The 11736-nt window shown below is 46.7% G+C and overlaps 1 long non-coding RNA gene across 1 annotated transcript; it reads left to right on the forward strand.

The window, feature by feature from the left end:
* Positions 1–2849: 2849 nt before the first annotated feature.
* On the forward strand, positions 2850–4311 carry LOC121133798. Its single transcript, XR_005870787.1, has 2 exons — positions 2850–3000; positions 3334–4311. It is a non-coding gene; the product is annotated as an uncharacterized LOC121133798 (long non-coding RNA).
* The last annotated feature ends 7425 nt before the right edge of the window (positions 4312–11736 follow it).

Raw genomic sequence — 11736 nt, forward strand, 5'->3', positions numbered from 1 at the left:
CACTGAATGGGCAGGTGGGGCTCAGGCCTCGTGGCCAGGGGCGCCCATGAGCTTGCCTGCAGGGGATGCCACTGCTTTCTCTATGTGTGAGGCTTTAAGAAGTAAAGGGGGGGGGCAGAGAGATGGCTCAATGGTTAAGGTCTCAATGGCTACGGGGACTGGCTGCTCTTCCAGAGGTCCTGAGTTCAATTCCCAGCAACCACATAGTGCCTCACAACCATCTAGAGTGGGATCTGATGCCCTCTTCTGTCATAAAGGCATGCAGGCAGACAGAACACTGTATACATAATAAATAAATATTTTTTAAAAAGGAAGTAAAGCTCGTCTTGGTGTAGCTCATCCTTCTGCTCTGGTGGAAGAGAAAGGCCTAAAGATGCCTTCCCTCCCCCATTTCCTAAGTCTTGTCTCTTCCTGTGACTCTCCTAACTAGGATCCTTTGTAGCACAGCTTGCAGTGGGTCCGTGCTTGGAAATCGCTCCAGCTTCCCTGGTCAGTCTACACGCAGCTGCTTCTCACTCTGGCAGACCCTACACACTTGTGTTGTACACACAACACCAGGCCTATGTTCAGGAGGACTGCAGGGATCCCTACCAAACCTCCCGAATGTCTGGGGTCTTAATGAACAGAATGAGGGACAGAGTTATTATAATCAGAATCTTGTGTGATTTATTTCTTGGAAATAAACACAATATTTAGAGGGCAGGATTCTCTCTGTAGGTAGTAGTTGCTTCCCTGGGCTTTGGGGGAGAGGGTAAGTTTCTGCTGCGTCAGAACTTGGGACAACTATCAATCAATTCCTGTGGCAACCTTTCTTTGACCTTTAAGACTGTAGTGAGCTGGCCCAGTTTCTGTGGCTAATTGTGCAATACGACAGCCTGGGTAAGTTAAAAAGCAAAAGGGCCTCTGTTTCTGGAGGTCTAAGATGAAGAGGTACATCTGATAAGGGTTTTCTAGTCCCAAGAGGTCATCACAGGACATCCCATGGCAAGACAAAGGAGAATGTATGTATTTGTGTGTGTGTATGCCTTTAGTTTCACTCTTACAAAGCCACCAGTAAGTCTGCCATTACTCTATTCTAATGATACTATCTAATCCTCTTGACCAGCCATAGGCCCCTCAGCCTCACAGCTGATGTAAGTTCCAACCTTACTAATAAATACCTTACAATAACCATTAAATTTCAAAACATTAACCCTCAGGAAGGATGATTGGAAGATGCTCTAGTCACGTGACTGGAAGTACCACAAAGGTGTGTCTTGGTTCATGGCTGCATCCAATGAAGTTTGAATGTTTCTTATGGAATGTAAGGATTCTAGTTGTGTCTGCTGTTTCCTCCTCTGTTTTCTTTTCCCCAACCCCTTCACCTTGACAGGCTAGAAGTCTATGATTAACCTGCTCTCTAACCACGAAGGCAACCTCTGCTGGGAATGACTTACACCTACCCCGTCCGCTGCAGACAGGGCTGGCTTCCTGAGCATGAGATCTGTGAGTTTGAGGCCAGCCTGGTCTACAGTGTGAATTCCAGGACATTCAGAGCTAGACAGAGAAACCCTGTCTCAGAAAAAAAGAAGAAGAAGAAGAAAAAAAAGAATTATTTGACAGTCTGTGTCTGTGGGTTTCCTGGTATACTTCAGGAGGCCAGGGAACAGTCACACACACATATCCCTATGTCATTCTTCATTGAACTCTTCAGACAGGGATCTGGTCTCTCTCAGAGGATAAGAGTATATCAGATTTTTAAAGGTGGCCTGGAATAATTCATAGTCTATACAACTGCTCCATGGAAAATTAAAAAATAGTATTCAAATTATGATTTTGTTCCCTTGTAAGATACTATTGGTTTTATTTGTAACATACTACCACAAGTGGCGGATGAAAGGATTCAGGCATTATGCTGGCCTGCCCCTGTTACCTGGCAGAATGCACTCAGGCAGCACTCTGGTCAGCCCAGGGTTCCAAGAGAGCTAGTCTGCACACAGGCGCAAAGGACCCCTTTAAAGGACAGACCCCTGCCCACTTATGCTCTCCTCTCTTTGCTGTCTCTTACCCTTTCCTCTTTGCTCTCCTCTCTGGCTCTCTCCCCTTTGCCCCTTTCTCTCTCTCTCTCTTATCTCTCTCTCTCTCTCTCTCTCTCTCTCTCTCTCTCTCTCTCTCTCTCTCTCTCTTCTCTCTCTTTCTTCTCTACCTCTCGCTCCCCCGCCCCATGGTTCGTGTTCCACAACGTGCACTCTCTTTAAAGTAAACAAAAGAACAACAGCAGAGGCACCCAAAGTCATTCAATCTGAACTTCCCATTTAAAAGATAGAAAACTGAGGCTTAAAGAGAACGGGGTGGCTGCCCGAGATCACACAGAGCCTTAAGAACACAATTTAAAAAGCTCTGTCACCTCCTTTCTGAGCACCTCCACTCTCCAACATAAAGGTCTTAGGCATTCTAGTTATTAACTAACTCAGGAGGGTCAAGGATCTGAGGAGTGGGTGGAGCATGGCTGTCACGTGCTCAGGACGGGGTATGTGGGGTCTTGGTAGTTTTTACCCCTCCATGTTATCACCCATTCATCATCAACTCTTCACTGAGCAACTACCTTATGCCAGGCTCTGAGCTCAGGGCTATGAATAGCAAGCAGATATGATTTGATTTGTGTGTGTGTGTGTGTGTGTGTGAGAGAGAGAGAGAGAGAGAGAGAGAGAGAGAGAGAGAGAGAGAGAGAGAGAGAGAGAGAGAGAGAGAGAATGAATCAGCCAGCCAGCCAGCCAGCCAAATAACAACCCCTCTGTTGTGCCTCATCTAAGAGATCACTGTTTTTAGCATCAATACCTCCTGTTAGAACACTGAGAGCTCTGGTCCTTGGGCTCTGGAAGTCTGTAGGAGCAATCCCTGCATCCCAGCAGGCAGGGTGTCCTTCTCTGCTTTATTTCAAACCCAAGCTCATGGTTGATGGCTGATTCAGTGAGACCTGAACATTCTGTCTTGCTGCCTCACAGAGGAATCGAAGCCAAGGTTAGATGCTAATAATTGTGTTCTCTCTCTCTCTTCCTCTCTCTCTCTCTCTCTCTCTGTGTGTGTGTGTGTGTGTGTGTGTGTGTGTGTGTGTGTCTGTCTGTCTGTCTGTCTGTCTGTCTGTCTGTCTGTCCCTGTCTTTGGGTCTCTCTGTCTCTGTCTCCGTCTCCCCCCAATCCCCATCTCTGGAAACACAGAATATCAATTCCAAGTTATGTGGTTCTTATTTATCAGAAAGAAATGGACGCCTAGAACAATTTAACCACCTGGTTAAGTTGTAAATCCAGGCGACTAGTGAACTTTTCTAACCGTTTAAACTTCTCATTGATTTAGGAGGCAGAGCACAGGAAAGACTTCATCTAACTTCATCTGAAATATTGCTGGCCCCATGATAGTGCAGCTTGGAAGGAAGTCAAGTTGGCTGCAATCTCATCCTGCCATGGACTTTCACTAAGTCACAGCTATTATGGATGCTTCCGAGTGACTGGAAGTCAAACCAGAATGTCCCAAATGCCAGTTGCCCCTGCTCACTCTGACAAAAGGCTGAGCCCCTGCGGTTGAGGTTAAGCCAGGTGGCAGGCAGGCCTGTGTTGCACCAGTCCCAGCCCCAGGAAGAATTCAAAGACCATGGCCCTACCCCAAGATGTTTTGGGTTAAGCATGGAATTATTGTTTTCCCTTCAAAGACCAGGAAAAAAGGCTGCCCGTGAATGCCCTGGATACTCTGAAAGGCATGCGCCTTTGATGCTTGTGAAGACCCTCTCTGACTGAATGAATAGCACAGCCCTTGCCTGGTCTCAGAACCCAGGCCTTCTGGAGTGGGTGGGACCTCAAAGTTCACTGATTCCACCTCCCCTAGCGGGCACGTATTTCTTGGTGTACTTCCACCCTCATAATTCTCAAAAATACAAAAGCTTCCCCCCACTTTGCATAGGACTACATCTTGTCAGACGCCCCCCACCTCCCCTCACCATCACCACTGTCCCTGTCTAGGACTCCCAGATCTGCCATCTGAGGTCTCGGCCTGCTCTCTGTTGCCTTGGGCTCCTGGAGAAGTTTGAGTCTGTCGTGGGCTAGGCTTCAAGCAAGTTCTCCATGTCAATATTTGTCTGTCTTCCCATATATGGTTCTGAAGCCCCCCCAGTTTACATGGGTAAACAGAAGAAGTGCAAAGCAGCCCCCCAAACTTCAGTTGCTGACTGCCTAAAGAAGGAAATGGGGTTCTTATCTCCCTGGCCTCATGGCAGTCTGGTCAACATTGAACCTGGAAATTAAATGTTTTGGGTTTGCTTTCTGTTGCCTTGAAAACTCACTATCTGTATATCCTCTTCCTGCAGGGGCATGACTTGTGACCTACCACCCTAGAACTTGGTCTGACTTAATTCTCTTTGACTCCTGTCTCAACATAACCATTGTTGAGGTCAATAATTGTCTACATAATTTGGGAATGGCCACAGAGGACAAAGTAGCAGGCTTCCTGCTAAGCTGGATCATGGGGTGTGTCCCCGATGCTGACTAAGCCTGGGCTCCTACACACCCATATGGGAAGCAGATATAAGCAGAGATCTGCAAGCTGAGGACGGAACCTGCTCAGTAGATCAGGCCCAGCTCTATAGCTGAGCAGCAGTCTTTAGTTTTGTGCCTAGGTAAGAGGCAGAGAACCCTGGGGGCCAGCTGCAGCTGGGGTAGCTTGTAGGGCAGAGCTGACCCTGAAGCTTCAGAGACGACCTCTGGAGGACTGAGTGGTATTGCCTGGTCAGCTTCTTAATGAGCTCCTCCAGGCCCATGGCTTCCCTTTCATACACTCAGAAACACTTAATATTCAGTGGAGTAACCCGGCAGAGATGAGTCTTGCATTGTCTGCCTAACTGGATCAGCAAACCCTCCAGGGGTTATTTAGACCACAGTAAAAAGAGCTCAAGAATGTGACCTGATCTGAAATGTACAGAGGAGAATAAATGGACGCTTCTGCCAGGTCTCTGGAGATGAAGTGGTGGGCATGAGGGTGTGTGTATGGCTCTGTAAGGGGTCCGTCTGGCTATCCCTTATGCACCAGCAAAAATACAGTTCCAATACGGGAGGGAGAACAGGGGCTGGGGGGTGGGGCTGGTAGGCTGTGTGCAGTTAGGGAAACTTTGCTTACTTTCCCTCAGTAATGATTGTGACTCTGGATAAATGTTTGTGCTTCTCTCTCTCTCTCTCTCTCTCTCTCTCTCTCTCTCTCTCTCTCTCTCTCTCTCTCTCTCTCTCTGTGTGTGTGTGTGTGTAGCATGCTCATGTTTGTTTGAGCTACAGTGACTTGGTTGGGAAGAATCTGGTTTTTACCCTGCACTTGAGTGGGATACCAAGAAAAGGACCAGACTTAGTGCCCCAAATCCCAAGTGTTGTAATTTAAGAAAAGCAGCGCTCAAGAGAGAAAGATGCAACAGGGTTCAAGCAGAGGGTTTTTTTAAATTAGGGAAAGGGATCATAAAAATGGGAAAGGGGAGGAGGGAAATCAAATCAGTAGGGAGAGAGGGGCAGAGAGAGAGAGAGACAGAGAGAGAGAGAGAGACAGAGGGAGAGGGAGAGGGAGAGGGAGAGGGAGAGGGAGAGGGAGAGGGAGAGGGAGAGGGAGAGGGAGAGGGAGAGGGAGAGGGAGAGGGAGAGGGAGAGGGAGAGGGAGAGGGAGAGGGAGAGAGGAGGATGGGATGGGATGGGAGGTAGGCAGGGCCCTTTTAAAAGGGAACATAGGGAATACGCACAGGTGGTGCTCTTAGTGGCTGCAGCTGAGGGTGTATTCTGTCAGAACTCCAAGGACAGGCCAGTACAGATGCCTGAATACTAACACCAAGCCCAACTTGAGTAAGCCCAGCCTGTGCCTGCCCCTGTCCCCTAAGACCAATGGAAGCATTGGATTTGACTTCCATAAAAGAATCCAAGGATTAGAGGAGCTCCCTATCACCTAACTGGTAAGTGAGTGAAAACGGTAGATGGCTTGGGGTTTCCTTTTGGAACAGAAAGAGATTTGTGCTGACGTGATGGGACTTCAGGGCTGCGGTGAGGGATATATTGCATCTGAAGGTGAGCTTTGTTCAGCTTGGTTCTTTGGGGGAGAGACAGAATAAGGACCTTGCCCCAGTCTGGGGCTGTCATAACAAGGTCTTAGAATAGAGGTGTAGTTGGAGAATTTTAAGTGCCTGTGAGGAAACTCCAAGAAAACAAGTCATGAGTCTTGTGATCTCAGTTTCTTTAAAAACACTGAATTGGGGCTGGAGAGATGGCTCAGAGGTTAAGAGCACTGACTGCTCTTCCAAAGGTCCCGAGTTCAATTCCCAGCAACCACTTGGTGGCTCACAACCATCTATAACAAGATCTGGTGCCCTCTTCTCAGACATACATGCAGGCAGAATACTGCATAATAAATAAATAAATCTTAAAAAAACACAGAATTGTTCTTGGAATTCACCTTCACACCCCTCCCAGGTGTAGTGAAGAGCAGTGAGTTTACTTCAGATTACTCATTACAACTGGTTATGGCTATATGTTTGTATGACTATGGGAAAACATGTTTTTGCCTCACGTGGTTTGCCCGCTATGTGCAGGTTGTCCTTGTGGTTGGACACTTTCCTCATGTGTCTCCTCATAACCCTCAGAGTATAACTTGTCTGATGCTCCGAATAAAGTTGCCTATGGCATGAGACTTAGTCTGCTCCATTTATAAGCTCCATTCTCCTAGGTCCCACTGCCTCTAGGGCAGTGACTTGGGACTATCTTAGACATCACTGTTTGGACTTGTGCTCAGCTACTCAAGGCTGCCCAAGGCTGCATGCAGTCAAAATTGAAACCTTCAAGATTACTTTATGAGGTGCAGTAGATAGTCTGTTGTTTACGTGAAGTTCCTGGCCATTCTCAAATGGACCAAACACAAGCAAGGACAAAGTTGAAAGAATTCTAATCACTGTTCCACCTGGAAAGATGCTTTCCAGGGCTTCTTGGTGAATTCATTCCCCACTGATCATGCCAGACTCAAACTAGCGCTAGAACACAATAAATCCTTCCTGAACAGATGGTTCAAACAATACATAACAAGTCAACATCACTGCTGTAGTAGGTAAACAGCCTGGACACCCCCAGACTCTGAGCACACACATATGTGACTTTGAAAGTTGCAGGGGGTGGGGGGAGTTACCTGTCTTATTAAACACGGTGGAAAAACATGAGTTTTGTCACTACAGAAGACATCAGTTACAATGTGACCTTTTCATTTTGACTCAGATCTGTTCTGCTTGCTAGTAAACAGAAACCATTATACTGAAAATACCTTTCAAAACTCATATTGTGATGCTTTTTAGCTTTTTTTTCAAATGTGGTTACATGTGAACATAGCATTTGACTTTGTAATTCTCTGGGTTTGTGGAGGGCAAGGCAGTTTCAGTATTCCCATTTTACAGCTGAGGATGTTGAAGCTGAATGTACTCCCAAATACACAAAGTTCAGACAGAAATGACTCGAGATTTTGTGCCTTTCTAGTACCCCAAGGGGGGGGGACTTGAGTCATCAGGAGTGTGTAATTTCCTTTTGTTCCACCAAATGAGAGGTGGCTCTCAATCTGGTCTGCATGGAAACGCTATTATAAGCCAGATGCAGGCTCTGAATGGCTATGCAATTACCAGGACAAAGGGTATAATTTGGGGAGTGCAGCCTGGGTGGGCTTTCCTTACAATAAACTCTGCTATTATCAGACAAGTTCACGCATTTGAACCAAACGAAGGTGATTCTGGTCCAAAACATGTCTGGCTGCAGCCTTCATGTCTTGGAGACACTCAGTAGAGCTCAGTGTCTACAGCCATTCCTGTAAATTCAGAGTAAAAAGCAAGGGAAACACACACAGGTATAGTGACCCTGGTAGTAACCTCCTTAACTCCACCACCTGGGTTCTGGGAAGTGCTCCGATCCCTGTGTGAAGCCTGGGCTAAGTCTTTCCCTCTATGTGGAGCACCATCAAGTCAACTGCCAGTCCTGATGGGCTTAACTGTGGTTCAAAACAGAGAGGCCATCGGCATTCCGGGGGATGGATGGCTACGTCACCTCTGGTGTTCACCAAGGCATGCTAGAGCCTTTTGGTTCAGTTTCCTCACCCAGAGACTTGGTGGGAGTGGTAAGAGCAGCTGTGGTCAATATGTTTCTGGGCTAGGCTGGATGCTGGTGCACCTGCTGTCTGCCCCACGTGACCTGATGCATTCTTCAAGCCAGCACGTGAGGTAGACAGTCTTGTTCATATTTAACAGAGGGAGATGTCTATACATGAAGGGATTTAATGACCCGTGAAAATAAAAAGATAAAAAAGAGTGGCCCTTGGAATTCCAAAGCAGCCTTCCCCCCACAGCTAGCCTGTGTTTGCTTCCAGACCCGACCATCCTCAGAAAAGCAACTGAGAAGGTGGAATTAAGCAGGGCCCGCATGCTGAATTTGACATAAACAAGGTTACTGTCTCGTGCTCTTGCTCACAATGACGAACGTCCCTCCATGGCTAAAACGCTACCCTGACCATCTGCAGCTTTATCCTTGCGGATACGATGTGTGGAGACGCTCCATCACGGAATCGTGGGGGCTCGCTTAGGGCATCCAGTCTAAGCAGACTCTGCCAAGTGCCCCAGGCAAGCCTGAATCATGTCCCAAGATTGTCTGATACTGTCTTGCTGAGATACCCCTGCTGTGTTCCCCCTCCCTGCAATGAGTAAGGAACCCAAACCAATCAGATACGTTCCTGGTGCACTCTGGGAAGGCACCCACCTTTGTCCAAGGCCCCACAGTTGACTGATGGGCTTATACCTCAGAATCATCTTTTTCCAATCCCAGGACCTGCATACTGGGACCTTCTGTCTAAAGTGCTCCAGTCCCTATGGTATATTCCCCACAGAAGGGAAGGCTAAAGTTCTGATAGTCACTCCTGGTGGCCCTGATGGCGGTACTACACTCTGAACTTCCCATGTGCTCAAAAGTCATTCCAGCCAATGGCTCTTTCTACTTGCTGACCATTTAAAATAAGAGATAATAGAATCAAACGCCTCTCGCTGTCCTGTGGGTCACAGCCTCTGGACAGGCCAGTATGTTTGGTAGGTAATGCCACAGCCTGTAAAGTGACTGTCTCTCCCATTTCTGTTGCTCTGCCCTCTTGGAGCCTGGCACAGAAGGCTGCCATGTGCTCCATTGGCGAAAACAGTTAGAATCCCTTTCCCAGTATTGTTCTTTGTTCTTGACAATGTCTCTAAACAGAGTCCTTTAGCCCAGTAAGTTGGAGGTTGAAGGAGACTGCTAGCTGTTCTAACAGACACCCTGGGGCCCGGCAGTCTGTGCACCTGATGGCTTTGGACATAGACTTTGACATAGCTCCCATCTCCAGGCATCCAGCACCAATGCCAGAGAAGCAGTCTGCCTCTGCAGCTGCTAAGATAGCAACAATTACTATGGGCGCCCAGCATCAGTGCCACTTATGAAAGATTGTGCTGTGCCAAGGACATTTTTATACTTATTTAATCCTCACTTTAAAAAAAAGTGCTCTAAAGGATGGGGGATGCAGCTTAATTGGTAGAGTTCTTGCCTAGCATGCATAAAACTCTGGCTTTGATCCCCGGCATGTATTAAACTTGGCATAGTGTTACACACTTCTAATCCTAGTTTTTGGGACGTGGAGGCAGGAGGACCAGAAGAAGTTCAAGGTCATCCTTGGCTACATAGTGTGTTAGAAGCCAGCCTGGGCTGTGTGATACCCTGCCACAAACCAACCAACAAATAATACCTAAGGTAAATTGTACTGTTATTATTTTACAAATGAAGATCCAAGAATCTTGATACTAGATCTGAGCAGACACAGTTTGTAGTTTACAAGCACAAAGTTAAAATTTGGATCCAGATCTGTCTCCCATGCTACTGAATCTCTCTCTCCAGCTCTCGATCTTGGGCATCCTATCTGCACGGACAGCCTACACAGGTGGCTATGCTGTCCCATGACCCCCACCAAGGTCAGCCACTGCTTTGCCTGGTTGCAGTGACTACTGTTGACAGCCTGGCTAAGAACAGCTGCCTAACACTATGCTCCTTCTTAGCGGTGATGACAGTCATTGCTTGGGGGAGATATATTTGTGGGAGGAAATATAAAGGCCTAGCCCTTGCCCTATCTGGGGACCACACTGAAGGCCCATCCCTGTTTCCCAGTTCCCTATGGGGCCAGCTGGGCTTTGTGATGGTTCAGAACTCCCTCTGGCAACCCTACCTACCCTACCCTGGTGGCCATCTTGGGATCTCTTTAGAAATCTTTGTATACACTATCCTCTCTCATGGTCTGTTTTCTGGGGAATCCCATCTGCAACAAGGATGTTTTGCAAGATTAGCTTGGGGGAGGTAAGCTTTGAAGATCTGTCCACCGGCTTCTGAACAAAACTGCAGTGCCTGGAGAGGTGTGTGTCCTCAACAGGAGGGACAGACAATCTTGTGTTCTTGGTCTTAGTCTGCATGGGCTGGAAGTAGTTCTGTGGCTTCCAGGATCATCTTACCTGTCTGAAGGAGTTTTTCCACTACAAAAGTCAAGATATATACATATGTATATATAATATGTGTGTGATCATATTTATCATATATACATATGCATGTGTGTGTATATATATGTATATACGTATATATATATATATGTACATATGTACATTCAGGTTGGAGGGCCTAATAGTTTGAGTTTATGTTTAAGGAAGTAAAGGACATCAGCACTCATAGTTTAACCTTCAAAATAAATTATTTACAGTGCCTAAACTTGAGAAAACAGTCTGGTCATTCTGATACCATTTCCTGAGTCTACCAATTCATCATTTATTTAGTTCTACTTCATGCCAGCTCCTGTGCTGGCAGGCAGGAGGACAGAGATGAAATAATTTCTGGTTTTGAGGCACTTGACATAAACAGAATAAAGTACGCAGTGATGGTCACTGGTTGAAAATGTTGAGGAATAATAAGAAAAAATAACAGTGAACGTTATATTTCCTTACCTAGTTCAATGAAAATGATTGAGTAAGTGAATAAGAAAGAAATGTTAACACCCAATGGGCAATGGTTCAATAGGTAAATGCGTGCCACAGAAACATGAGGACCTTGGCACCCATGTAGAATCTAGGTGTGGTGGCATGCACTGCTGGGGAAGCAGAGACAGGCAGATCCCTGGGGCTCACTGGACACCCAGTCTAGCCAAATCAGGGAACTTCCCAGTGAGAGACCCTGTCTCAAAAAAACAAAAAACAAAAAAACCAAGGTGGATGGCTCTTGAGGGTGGATAATTAAGGTTGGCCTCTGGCACTCCCATGAACATACATGCATGTAGACCTGCACATTACAGACCTGCCTGCCCATGTGCTTGCACACAGAAACACCATCAACCAAAGTGATGTGAAAAGAAGCAGGCTTGTGAAAAGCAACCTGCTTTAGAAACCAGCTATGGTCTTACCAGTGTTGGGCAGCTTGTGGCTGTGACCTCAAGAGGCCACCCTGATCATTTTATGGGACCCTGACTTGTGTGTGACAATAGTTGAAGGATTTGGTTCTTTCAAGTCACCATGCCAACTTCTCGAGTTGATATTCTTATAATTAGTCTGAATACTTTTCCTGACTCTGATGACGTTCTGGATAAATTTAAATTGCTCTTTTCACATCACCCAGAAAGTTTTCTTCTGTCACCTGGGTGGTCCACTTTCTAGACCCTAGACTCAGGGGG

Source organism: Mesocricetus auratus, unplaced genomic scaffold (assembly GCF_017639785.1).
Source record: "Mesocricetus auratus isolate SY011 unplaced genomic scaffold, BCM_Maur_2.0 Super-Scaffold_100024, whole genome shotgun sequence".
Classification (NCBI taxonomy): Eukaryota; Metazoa; Chordata; class Mammalia; order Rodentia; family Cricetidae; genus Mesocricetus; species Mesocricetus auratus.